A 13,795-nucleotide genomic window follows, 5' to 3' on the forward strand; every position below is an offset into this window, starting at 1 on the left:
CGCTTCATACATTACACCACCTATATTGCCCCCAACTACAAAACCATGTTCTTCGCTGAGAGAGGAAACCGTACTCACACTTACATGCTTGAGCCTATTCCCTTGTCCGCGATACGCACTATCGCAGCAATTCGGCTTAGCTCCCATTTCCTTTGATGCGAGATAGGGCGTTGGGGCAATGGAGAAGAGTCAAATCGATTGTGCACATTATGATCACTGCAAGTTCGAGAGTCTGAGTACCACACACTACTAGAGTGCTCAGCTTTTGATCACATCCGAACTTGCTTCTCTCACATTTTCAGCCATAACTTAGACCTACACACTTTCCTCTCCCAGCCAAAGTGTGGGCTCTCCATTGCGACTCTCATCACTACAATTTTGGAGCATCGAGAGTCACTCATCAGCCATACACATACTACATCACATGTAGCTTTGGTCCCATAGGTCATATTTGACCTCCGAGGACGATAATAAAATCTATCTATCTATCTATCTCTCTCTCTCTCTCTCTCTCTCTCTCTCTCTCTATGTGTGTGTGTGTGTGTGTGTGTCTATCTCTATCTCTCTCACTCTCCATTCATCTTTCTCTCTCTCCATATTTCCCCTCTCACTATCTCTATCTCTCCATATTTCCCCTCTCACTATCTCTATCTCTATCTCTCCATTCATCTTTCTCTCTCTCCATATTTCCCCTCTCACTATCTCTATCTCTATCTCTATCTCTATCTCTATCTCTATCTCTATCTCTCTCAGTCTCCATTTATCTTTCTCTCTCTCCATATTTCCCATCTCTCTCTCTCTCTCTCTCTCTCTCTCTCTCTCTCTCTCTCTCTCTCTCTCTCTCTCTCTCTCTCTCTCTCTCTCTCTCTCTCTAAGTGTTCCCCTCACTCTCTTTTTCTATCTCTCTCCCTGTTTTCACCTTATCTCTCTATTCTCCCCTCATCTCTCTCCTTGTGTTCCCATCTCCATCTCTCTCTCTCTCTCTCTCTCTCTCTCTCTCTCTCTCTCTCTCTCTCTCTCTCTCTCTCTCTCTCTCTCTCTCTCTCTCTCTATTCCCCTCATATCTCTCCAAGTGTTCCCCTCACTCTCTTTTTCTATCTCTCTCCATGTTTTCACCTTATCTCTCTATTCTCCCCTCATCTCTCTCCTTGTGTTCCCATCTCTCTCTCTCTCTCTCTCTCTCTCTCTCTCTCTCTCTTCCTTCCATTGCATGACAATGTAGCAGTTGAATCCTAAATGAATGCTTCTACTTTGTTCTTGCCATCCAATGTCACTGTGTAATAGATTCTAATGTCCTAGATTGGAACAAGATGGAAGTATGACATTGGTTTTCACAATGAGAAAAGAACATAGTTGGGCATCGGAGTCCATTGACATACCGTCAGACGATGCCTGGTTTGATTTGTTGGAGAAGGATGATTGGAAGAGAGATGAGGTGGTACACCTATGCGAGGTACAATTCGATGCCCACTATAAGTAGACTTTTTTTGCATCCTTTGACATTTGTGGTTTGTTGGCAATTGCTTGCGTAGTACAAAAATGAGAACGACTTTGTCATTTAGTACGGAGGTGATTGTGGAGTCTTGGCTTTGTTGGGGAGTCAAATGGGCTGTATGATGACAATATTTGAGAGCAATGAGGATTTGTCCACCAAACTACGCACTATTTTGGAAATGCAAGACGGTCAACTAAGAGAGATACAGGAGCGACTCAAGAGACATGCAGAGGAGGTGGAGACATTGCCCCTGATAGAGGCAAACCACACTCCATGTACTTGTTAACACATTTTGTTCAATAAGGCTTCAATTGCCCTATTCCAATCGTCAGAGTTCTTCCTTTTACCGATGGCAACAATCCCCTTCCCTGCTTTCTTGTAAAACCTCTATGAAGCTAGCTGTTGGGATGACACTTTCAAATACCCAACAATTTCTGGCCTTCCAAACTTGCTTAAAGTAACTAGAGTAGGATTCAAGGCCTTGCATTTGTTGAGTGCAGAAAGTTACTTTGCCCACCTTTCTACACTCAACAAATGCAAGGACTTGAGCCCCACTCAGTAAAGGTTTTCACAGGGAAGTGAGAGCTTCTCTCAACCTTGAGACAAAGGGCCTTTTTTAACGAGCAAGGCAGCATCAAGTTGTTTTGTTTCAGCTCCCCCATCCTTCAAGCACAAGATCCCTTTTCCGTGAGGGGGGTGTATCTTCTTCATCAATGCAATGCGGAGGGTCTCTCATTCACCTTATTGGGCGGACATGTGTTGTTGATCTATGGGTAGACCTGATAGATCAGCCCCAAGCACAACGTCGAGAGCTCAAGGATGAGAATACGAATCTCAAGGCAGGTTTTGCCACCTTGGAAACACATCTCTCTTTACATTGATGAGCATCTTGGGAGTTTTTGGTCAATTATGAGGGGCATTTTGGGAATTCCCACAAATTATCACAGTATTTTGGTGATTTTCCCTTTCTAATATCATGGAGTTGTAATTTTCAAGGTAAAGAATCAATTTTTTGGTTTTTGATCCCAATAAATGCCTTAAATTTTGGTATAAGTGTCGATTGCTTCATTATTTGACCTTAAATCAAAGCTTTTTTTTTTTCTCTCAAGTAGCTCATAACTACTCTACAAGATAGTTTGACAGAAAAATACCAATATAAGAGGAGGGTGAGCTTTAGTTTATTGATTTCACATATGGAGTTTGGACAGACATTAATGAACAAGTTTTGCACATATAGAATCATAGTGAAAACTCTCTCTCTCTCTCCCTCCCCCTCTCTCTCTCTCTCTCTCTCTCTCTCTCTCTCTCTCTCTCTCTCTCTCTCTCTCTCTCTCTCTCTACTTTGTGCATTTAGATAACTTGTTTGTGAATTGTTTTGGTGGACATATTGGTCGCTATAGCAACACTAAATATTTATCATATTCATGCTTATTATATGGGATAAAATTCTAATATCTAATTCTTCCCCCCTCTCTTGCTCCCAGTCCCACTAATATGACAATGTAGCAAGAAAGGAAATGTTATGGTGAACTCTCTCTCTCTCTCTCTCTCTCTCTCTCTCTCTCTCTCTCTCTCTCTCTCTCTCTTTTTGTGCATTCAGATAACAAGTTTGTAAAAAGGTTTGGTGGACATATTGGTCACTATAGCAACACTATATATTTACCATATTCTTGCTTAATATATGGGATAAAATTCTAATATGCACCCAATCCCACACATCATGACAATGTAGCAAGAAAAGAGATGTTATGGTGGACTCTCTCTCTCTCTCTCTCTCTCTCTCTCTCTCTCTCTCTCTCTCTCTCTCTCTCTCTCACACACACACACACACACAAAATCAATTTCAGATGCTTTGTTGTGGTTGAGGTCAGGCTTGATTTTCAACAGGCAGACTTTTTTTGTTGCATTTGAGTGTATTTTTTTAACAATAGCTCACATCTTCAACTGGCTTACAACGACAAAATACCCCAAAATGGCTAAAACACCCTTCCAAAAGTAACCCCCATCGAGGTCATCATTTGTTGTTGTTGTTGTTGTTGTTGTTGTTGTGTGTATGTGCACGCGTGCATGCATGTGTGCATATGTGTTCATAGCCTATAGCCAGGGCACTTGGTACCAAGTCAATAATACAACAAAAACTCAATAATGAAGCAAGTCAATAATACAACAAAAACTCGTTTGTATTCATTTTTGGCATATAAACATGGTGAAATTGGGGACTCAATCATTGTCTTAGGTTTCTAACAGCTTGCTTGAGAGGCAATGAGCACATGTGCTCCAGAGGAGAACTTTTATCCATCTTTCATAATAATTTTTAAAGATATAAGAATGCAGTGTAGCATAGTGACTCCCATGAGTAGAACCCTTTCTTATTCTTTCGTCAAGAAGATGAAAAGAAAAGAGTGTAAGATTTATACAATCATTGGTGGGAGAGTTGTGTCACTATGTGCACTTTTAAAAAGAGAAGTAAAATCTAATTTCTAGATTGAAAGGCCCTTTTAATCTACAAATAAAACTTATTAAGTTTTTGGTAGTATCGCTCGGGTTGTGAGCAGGGCTTGCTTTGTAATTTTTTGATATCTTTAATATGACAATCACTCACTTTTGTGAGTTTTGCAAAAAAAAAAAAAAAAGCTTTTGGTAATATCATTGGGTATTTAATACAATAACTTTTCGTAAATTTTGACATTCCAAGTTGCTCTAACTTTGCATGTGGACCAGTATGATTGCAAAGGAGAAATGAAAATTCTCACTTACAATTTCCTAACCTTAAAGTTAAACCAAAGGTTGGAGAAAAGCTTTGTTATTTGGGTAGTGCTCTCTTGCGAGGGCCTTGCAAAAGTAACTAGTGCTCATAAGCTAGCTAGCAATAAAAAGTTGATTGCATGGATTAATAATAAGTCCGCTTCATCATGACATGATGATTAACAACCTCGTTTCATTTGATGGCAACTATGAATCACACGAATAGGCCATTGGCTTGCTAAAATAGTAACTAGTGCTCATAAGCTAGCTAGTAATAAAAAGTTAATTGCATGGATTAATAAGAAGTCATCTTCATCATGATCAGTAACTTTGTTTTGTTTTATGGCAATTATGAACCACATGAGCAGGCAGGCCATTGGACTATATGCCGCTTTCTACTCGATGCAATTGTCACTTTGTTGAATGTAAGGGGGACCCCCCCACTGAGGAGGGGGTAACTATTTCTAGTTACCCCCTCTCCCCTCCTCTAACTATACTTCAAAGAGATACACTTGGATATACAAAAGTTACTCTCCACCTCTCTTGCATATGTATGTGTGAGCACTAGTCACATCAATCAAATCATGCAAAATCCCCCTCCCAAAAAAAAAAACAAGTGAAAGGGTCACGGTTGCTTTCTAAAACAATAAGAAATTGATAAAATTATTAGGTTGAGTTTCACTGGAATTAGTGTTCGAGAAAGGATTTCCTCAGCTTAGCCTTGAGCCAATTGAAAATCGAGACTAGTCGATTGCAAACCATGGTAAAGGGAAGAAAAATCGATGAAATATGTGAGAAAATAGTTCAAAAATCTTGCAAATTTTAGATTTTTTGTTAGTATTTTCGGTTTGCTTCTTGCGAGGAGGAAACTCAGCCGCTAGTGTTTGGGAAAGGTGTGCCTCAACTTAGCCTTGAGCCGGTTGAAAATTGAGATTAGCCGCTTACAAGCAATGGTAAAGAGAAAACAACAATAAATTATACAAGAAAGCAGTCCAAAATCGTGAAATTTGAAATTTTCTACTATTCGGTTTGCATCTTTACATGCAAGAGACTTAGCCGCTTAGGAAAAATTACTTTTTCAAACACTAACTGGAATTAAGCTATAGAATGCAAGAAAAGTCAAGCCATGTGAGAGCGTGAAATGAAAGGTGAAATAAAAAGAACTCATTGATTTACATATGTGTTTATAAATATAAAATCAATATATATATATATATATGTGTATGTATAGAATTTATTAGAATTATGCAAGACGAAGCTTCACTTTAGCTTTCTAAAACAATAGAATGCAAGAAAAATCAAGACATGTCACCATGTGAAATTATAGGTGAAATAATAAGATCCATTTATTATTTTAAAATTAGAGTAACATTTATGGTAAGTCTCAATCATCACTAAAAACATTGAAAGTATGTCTAACTCAACTCTCCTCGAAGGCTTCTTATAGAAAGCCAAAAAATACAAGGTGAGAAGGCACGAAGGCATGCTAAGTTAAGGGGAGATGAGGAATGTGTAAGTTTAGATACACATCTACAATCACATGGAAATTTTATTGTGTTTTAATATAAAATTATATTATCTATTATACATATATAATCGAAAATGGCTTGTATGTTATAAAGAGCCCCACTTAAATAATGTGAAAAGTACACATTGCACATCTACATTTTGAAGCAAAATAAAATGAGAAGAAAATAAAAATAAAAATTAAAACAAAAAATTATTTCAATTCTTTTTTATAAGAAAAGATAAATTCGATAAATATAGAAAATAATAAAACAAATTAGTGAAGTAAATCTTTATAAAGTCCTTAAATCAAAGGACCCTTTGTCAATACTTTACATCATGGGATCAAATTCTTATGAATACACTTTCTAATCCAAAAGGATGAATGCAACTTTAAACAAGGTGGTCTCTACATGGGCCTTCAAAAGGCAAAAAAGTAACTACTAGGGGTCATGAGAGTTAAAGATCTATTTTAAAAAGGTCAAAGCTCATAATAAACTATGTGTGTGTGTGTGTGTGTGTGTGTGTGCGCGCGCGCGTGCGAGAGAGAGAGAGAGAGAGAGAGAGAGAGAGAGAGAGAGGGTAGTGATTACAAGAAACGTTTTACTTAGCCCTTAATGTAAATGGTAGATTTACAAAATTTCAGCTATAACAATTAAGGTATAAAAAATCAAAATGGATAATTATCATTTTTAATTGAAAAGTCACTTACACAATTTAGAAATACATATTTTAAAAGACTTTGAGCTATTTTTAATGTTTGCCTATGCATTCTTAGAGAACCTCACTAGAAGGAATCTAAAAGCATTCCTCCATTACAATACAACTTGCTCTAACTCATATGCCATGGAGGGAGATTGGAGCCTTAAAGAATCGTGCATGTCACTATATAAAAGTACTCTTTTACTAAAAATCATCCAAACATATCAAAGATATTTTTTTTGTAACTAGTTAATGTATTTGATGAGATGAATTTATATACATAAATACATATATATATGTATGTGGGGAAGAGAGAGAGATTTAAAAAACTACTTTAAAAAGATGTTTGGTTTAACATTTACAATATGAGACTACCAATATCCCAACGTTTGAATTAACTGACAAATCATATACTCACAATTGTGAGTTTGGAAAAAAAAAGACCATTTACAATATGAGATGAAAATTTTGCATTAACTCATTTCTAGCATGTAGAAGGGGCAGTGCCTTAACTTGCCTCAATCTTTTTTCCTTGACTAAAATAAACTTTTTTTTTTTTTTAGTGGATACAATTAAAAACCAAAACCCTTCACCAAATGTCTTAATTCCAAAGTGAGTAAGTTTGCTCAATTTTGAACCCATTTGTTTGGATAGAAATCTACAAAGATGCCTTGAGGGCTTTGAGGAGAAAATGGGAGGAAATGGAATGTACGCGCGCGAGAGAGAGAGAGAGAGAGAGAGAGAGAGAGAGAGAGAGAGAGGACGTGTATCAGAGCCAAGGCGAGTAGAGGCAAAGAAACTTTTTTGCTATCGCAGTCATCTAAATGCAGGGGATCCTTGGCAATGGTGCTTCATCAACAATTTTTAGTGGCTTTGTAAGGATACGATGCTAGGCATCCTGATTAGGAATAAACTATGATTTGTGGTGGAAGATATATAGAGTTGAGGGCATGGTTGGGAGCCATGGCCTAGTCTAAGGATACATTTAGAGAGATAGTTGATATGTACGAGCATGATGATGAAAACACAGAGAGAGAAACCATCTGTGTGAAGGTGATGGCGGAGACAAAGAGGTCGCGAATCTCTGTGTGGACTAGACAAGGGGAGGTTTCTTTTCCTTTAGGATTCAGAGATCCGGTCCGAATCTAAGAAATGAATGGGTTTTTGGGGTTTCAAACCGAGTAGATAGAAAAAGTATAGATTTGTAGTTTTCTAAAGTGAGTATGGGGTACCCAGCTGTAAAAAAATGATAAAATATCCCCAGAAGATGGAATCTTTTATTTTGACGTTGTGTTTGAAGGGTAGGGAGAGATTAGACGTGTGGCGGCTGCCAGTAGCATGTTGTGTTCGTGGCGATATCGTATGGGTAGTTGCGTGGTCGTGGCAGTACCGTATGGCCAGTTGTGTGGTTTATTTGGTGATAGCGCGCCACTGCGAGGCAACTGCCATCGCACCTACAGCGAGTATGGGGTAGTAGGGGACGGCACAGCAGCCTGTCCTAAGCCATTTGCAGAGAGTAGAGGATGGCCCAACAGCCTGTCCTGAGACGTGAATTTTGTTTGCATTCGCCATCGCAACTTTCAGCGAGCGAGCAGAGGGCGGGGCAGCAGCCTGTCCTAAGGCGTGACCTTTTCGGTTGCACCCTCCATCCCAACTGCAGCGAGCAGAGGACGGGGCAACAGCCTGTGGTGGGTGGTGAGCCGTCACCTTTTCGGTTGTACCCGACATCCCAACTGCAAGGAGCAGACAACGACAGCAACCTATGGTGAGCTGTGACGTTTTTCGCTGCAGCCGTGGACGACGACAGGAGCAAATTCCGGTCTGCTGCAGTGTTTGAGGACAGCAGTAGATATCCATCGACGACGACAGCATGCTACTGAATGTGGATTGCTGCGGTGCTTGAGGACGACAGAAACCTGTTTGCTGCAACATTGCACCACGACACCTAGGTATGTACATAGTGTATAGTGTTGTATGTCTATTGTAATGGTAAATAGAAGTGGTCTTTTTTTGCTTTCGTTGTCGCCGTGTGTATGTACGTTTACATGTCGTAGTTTAGTGGGTTGTATTTTTAGGATTGTTGTGAAATGGCAAGGATGAAGCATCTTGCGAGGTTAGGAGACGCACCCTCTAGTTCAAAGAGACCTCGAGGGAGGCCTAGGCTCTCGGAAGAAGAGAGAATGGCGTGTACCGAAGGTAGCAAACCCAAAAAGATGCTCGAGCTAAGCATAACGGTGTCTACGGGCGGTAGTGATGTGGATGTTTCTCTTTTTCCAAGGTTGAAAGCCTTTGTGGAGGAGGAGGTGGTCGCCGGCATGTGCTCGATCAAGCATGGTGGCACCGTCTTCCACCTCTACTTTCAGATGGTTGTTCAGATCATGGCGACTTCGATTATTGCAGTGAGCAAGAAAATAAAGCAGTACCTAGGATGGGATATTCATAGTCCCGTCAGAGCGAATATTCTCTGTCGTGCCCTCAAGCAAAAGAACATGCACACCTTTCATGGTATGCTGGGGTATTGTATGAAAGACATGGATCAACCACATTAAGAGAACTTCTCGCATAATGTAACAGTTGATGACATCAACAAGGGAATTGAACTATACACACAGTATGGGGCAGATGAGCTAAAAAATAGAGTTTGTCTGATGCATGCGAATATTTTTGATCGTGCACTTATGTATTGGAAATTCCACTTGAAACACCTAATTGCTAACAACTTTTTATCAACATTGCACCACTAAAGTCTGGCAAGTACTATCCATCTTCCTCGTGGATAACACCTTTTCAGGGCCGTGGAATGCCGTTGAAAAAGATCAAAGCATTATGGCAAACCATGACTTTCCCTTCTTCTACAACATATCAAGATGTGATTGATATTTTTGTTCTTAACGAGGCTTACACGAAAGCGCAGCCTCGCATCGACTGGTTTATAAGAAGGTGGCAAGAAACCCATAGGTAGATTGATTTCTTCTCGTTAACATTAGTTGTGTTGTAATGGTAAATGTCACTGCTAACATTGTTAATGTTTTGCAACCTATTGTCAACGATGAAGGGAAAACTGCAGTTGCCTATCCGACAGATGGTCATGAAGGACTAGTCGGCAATCCTTCAACTTTTGAAGGGAAAGAGAAAGTTTTTGTGCTGGACAGTGAGGAGGAAGAGGATGCATCTCTTCGTGCAGATGCTTGCGAGGGATTCATCGGCAACTCTTCAACTGTAAAAGGCAAAGAAAAAATTGTTGTGCTAGACAGTGAGGATGAAGAAGATGCACCTCTCGACGCAGACTTCATCCCACTCCTCACTAGACGAGGAGTCACTACTATTGCTAGTTAAAATGATGTATATAATATCACTTCCCCAACGGCTAGTGTTGTTGTGTTTCTCTCTAAAAGATTTCTTGATGTTTTGCTGGGTCGATGGAGCAATCTAGCCCTCGGGATAGTGCAGACACACAGCCACCGGAACCGCCAGCATTGGACGATGATGCAACGCTCGACAAACTCCATGACGTGCTCCTACAAATGTGGCGCCATCTGCGTGGAGACACTCCTGAAGACCTGACTATTCTCTGCACTTTCATTCATAATTCTGTAGATAACTTTAAAAATATGATTAGCGAGTACGAAGTGAATGTAACAGACATGCAAATCTCCCAACTGCAAGAGCAAATACAATGCTTGCGCACCGAGGTCACATCATTGAAGGTGCAGCTTAACAGACTTAATGCAATTGTAACCAGATTAAATAATATTACCAATAAATTTTACCGATGATACTCTTTCTAACTCTGTTTCTCACAACTTGTACTCTCCTCTTGTTTCGTTAAGCATTCTGTATGTGTTTTCGATCTCTTCCGCAGATGTTCTATGGCATGGGTTATTTTTTACCAATAAATTAATGGATATGTTTTTCATTCTGAATCTCTTTTTCTGCTTGTGCAATTTCCTTGTGGGTGTCCGATACGCATGGAACCCGCCCCTTATTTCGCCTTTACCCTCAAATACGTTTCACCTTATGTAGATGCCAAAGAATCTTGGATGTAATGAATTTATTTTCTACTCTCCTAGAAGGAGTAGAAGTAGTTGTATACTTCACAATTTAGAAAAAATAAAAACTCCAACTAAAATGAAAAAGTGAAGGGTGTAGAAAATGAAAAGCTTCTTGCATTTGGAAAATCAAAAAGCTTTTATTCTATATAAAGGATGGCCTTACCTATATGCAATGTGCCATGCTTTTATGGAATTTAGTCAATTTTAAAATGATTAATGGTACATACAAAATAATCAAAAGTTTTTAAAAATTGTTATACTTAAACTTCAAATCATTTGTTTCATCCCCTCCATAAAAAATAAAAAATTAAATGCAACTTTTGGGGAAGATTATTTGAATGGATATGGTTTTGGAAAAGATCATTTGAAAGGACATGGTTTCTTTCTTTTTCATTCTCTTCAAAATATTTAAAGGCTTTTTTGAAGGACACAAAGGCCAAAAACAACATTTAAAAGACCATGATTTCTTTTCATACATAAACTTTTAAGCCTCCTTGAAGACACTTGTCAGGCAAGAAAAATAGAACGGCCTTTGTATGTCATGGCAAGCCGAAGGTCAGAAATTGCAATGTGCCTTTGCACTTTCTAGGAAAGAAAAACTTCGATGATTGCTCATCCTTGACAGAAGCTTCTTATGCAATGGATAGATGGTTTTGAAAATAAGTAAATGCAAACTTTAAAAGCAAAACACTAAAGAGAGATAGAAAGCTAAAGAATAAGATGAACAAAAGACAAGCAAAATGCATGCACACAAGCCATCTCTTTACACACCAATTTCAATTTCAAGAGGCCTTTCATTTCCTACACTCTTACCTCTCACTTTTACATTTTAAACACTTTAAAAATAATTATTACATTTTTAAAATTGTGGAGACTTATCAGCCTTTCAAAATACAATATTAAACTTTAGCTACCCTTTTTAAGGTTGAGATTCAATGACCAGCAAAAATATTTAGCAAAAATGTTTTTTTCCTTACAAAACTCACAATTTGTGAGTGTAATGTATAAAAACCAAGAAATAGAAGATACATCTCAAGCTTGCGTTGAACCTTGACAGACATCATATACAACGATACGGTATCAAGCCTCATACATAGGCACCCCATAACCCAACTTCATGTTAGCTCAAACCTGTCAGTACGGCCGAGGTGGCCCAAACCCACTCGTCCGAGTCCTTCCTTCTATCAAAGGCTACAATCGATTCCTTGCTTTCTTGTACGATCTCTGTGAAGCTAGCAATTATAGGAGCATTCTTAAACACCCGATAGTTTCTAGCTTTTCATATTTGCTTAAAAGTAGGAGAGTCTAACTATTTGTGTACAAACCCTATTCCCCAGGTCCTTTGAACCCACTTGTAGATTTTCTAAGTAAGACCGCTAATAGTCGGGCATTCCTTGAAAAGGTGAGGAAGATCCTCACATGCCATTTCGCAGCCTGAACATATATAAAAGTCAATCCCTCTGGTATAAATTTTTACTCATGTAGATAGAGCCCCCCATAAAACCTTCCAAATGAAGATCTTCATTGCTAACGGCCATTGAGATGTCCATATGTTGTTCACAATCGCCACCCATCTTGACTCCGGTCATTCTTGCTCCCATTGCTCGTTAAGGGGGGAGAACCAAACAGGTGAGACCATAATAGTGAAATATACGTCCTTGGTTTTCGGTTTACAAAAGTGCTTGCTCTTGGGCCATCGCCAAGCTTTCCACTTGAACATAGACTCACACACCGGCATACAATTGTTGTCCATTCCAGCATCCTTGCTTCTTATCTAACCAACCTTTCAAGATGCTGCACCAAAATTTTCCTTACTCTTCTTAAAGTTTGATCCACTAACTAATTGTCATTGCAAAATTAATGCCATTAATATTGTTGTATTTTGATTATTTGGGCCTTTGATCAAACTATTGCACATAGTAAGAAGTCAAACAAAGCCATGCAACCAAAGCAAGGATGAATCTGACAAAAATCTACATGAAAAGATACATGCATACTAAAATTTTAAGTTGTTAAGCACAAAAAGCAACACCAACTAGATAGCACGAGATATACCACAATTCATTGCCTAGACATTTAGAGACACTTTTATTCTAGAGAGGACTTAAGAAATTTATATTGAGAGACTTGTTTCTTACAAACATAAGACTTGAGTTTTTACCCATATTATAAACATTGGGGAGGGGGAGGATTGTGCAAACTGCCCTATGTAAGTAGATTTGCATGTTTTCTTTTTTTTTCAAACGTAAAAAGGAAATAACATCTAAATGTAAACATATTTCAAATGATTCTTATCATCAATTTATATAAATTATAACCCTTCTTATGGTTCTTCTATGAGGTACACGGATAAAAAAAGGAGCATCACAATCGTAAAATACTACATGCGATACCAATTAATATACAAGGAAATGCGCTTTGATAAATGGTAACAAGCTCTCTCTCTCTCTCTCTCTCTCTCTCTCTCTCTCTCTCCATTTTCTTCTTTCGGATGTATACTCTTGTTGAATCTTCATGATGAGATTGCTAGTCAAGGGCTACTCGATATGTATGCAAAATGTGGTGCCCTCACCAAAAGCACGTAACTAGAGTGCAACTAACAAAGCACTCTGATTCTTTTGCATATTCTCACCACCTTGGGTTTGTTGTCAACCAAAGTTTGATATTTTTTGGGTGCCATGCAGCACCTCATTATCTGCAGTGCTGCTTTGTGTTTTGAGTCTTATGGCTACGAATAATTTACAAAAAGGAAAAGGTACATGATGTCCATGAATGTGTAAGAAGTTAGCCTAAGCGTATGAGGGTGATGTTTTGCAACCTGCACCATAGCTTATAATTTCTACCTTGGGTTGGCAGCTTCTTGCCCTCCCTCCTTCTCTTAGGCTAGTTAATGGACTCTCACTTCGATTATTACTCTTGCTCTGATTATGAAGTTAGGTTTTCAACATGTAGACTAGATTGGCTTATTTTACTTCATTGTGGCAAGGCTTAGGGGTAACGGACTACGTGCGAAGGTGTAGACTTAAGCAACACTTGAGCAAAGGACAGCTACAAAGGAGTAGGTTAGTGTAAGGCCACAATGCTAAGGTCCAAATGGAGATGCTTTCAATAAAAAGGTTCTTTTGCTGATGTTTTGTTGATGAGGAGGCTCCAAGGTGAAAAAGTTCTTAACCTCGAGACGAATCAAAATGCTCTCTCCCTCTCTCTCCAATGGTGGATTGTTTATCACATTTCCCTCTTGAGTTCAAGAGTAGTCATATAGATCTTAAGGTCTCTTGGCACTGTCTTAACATCG

At 38.9% G+C, this 13,795-nt stretch overlaps 1 protein-coding gene and 2 pseudogenes across 1 annotated transcript in view; 2 read left to right on the plus strand and 1 right to left on the minus strand.

Annotated features, from left to right (window-relative positions):
- Positions 1-7,841: 7,841 nt before the first annotated feature.
- LOC147443360 (uncharacterized) lies at positions 7,842-10,471 on the plus strand (annotated as a pseudogene).
- Positions 8,545-9,075, plus strand: LOC147443361 (uncharacterized; annotated as a pseudogene).
- A 976-nt stretch (positions 10,472-11,447) lies between the features above and the next one.
- Positions 11,448-13,795, minus strand: part of LOC147443362 (beta-galactosidase 1-like) — a 152,224-nt gene continuing 149,876 nt past the window's right edge. The window contains exon 20 of the mRNA XM_086529239.1: positions 11,448-12,294. The gene's annotated coding sequence lies outside the window, so the exon portion shown is untranslated. The remainder of the gene's footprint in view (positions 12,295-13,795) is intronic.

Source organism: Adiantum capillus-veneris, chromosome 14, assembly GCF_014529385.1.
Source record: "Adiantum capillus-veneris isolate H3 chromosome 14, ASM1452938v2, whole genome shotgun sequence".
Classification (NCBI taxonomy): domain Eukaryota; kingdom Viridiplantae; phylum Streptophyta; class Polypodiopsida; order Polypodiales; family Pteridaceae; genus Adiantum; species Adiantum capillus-veneris.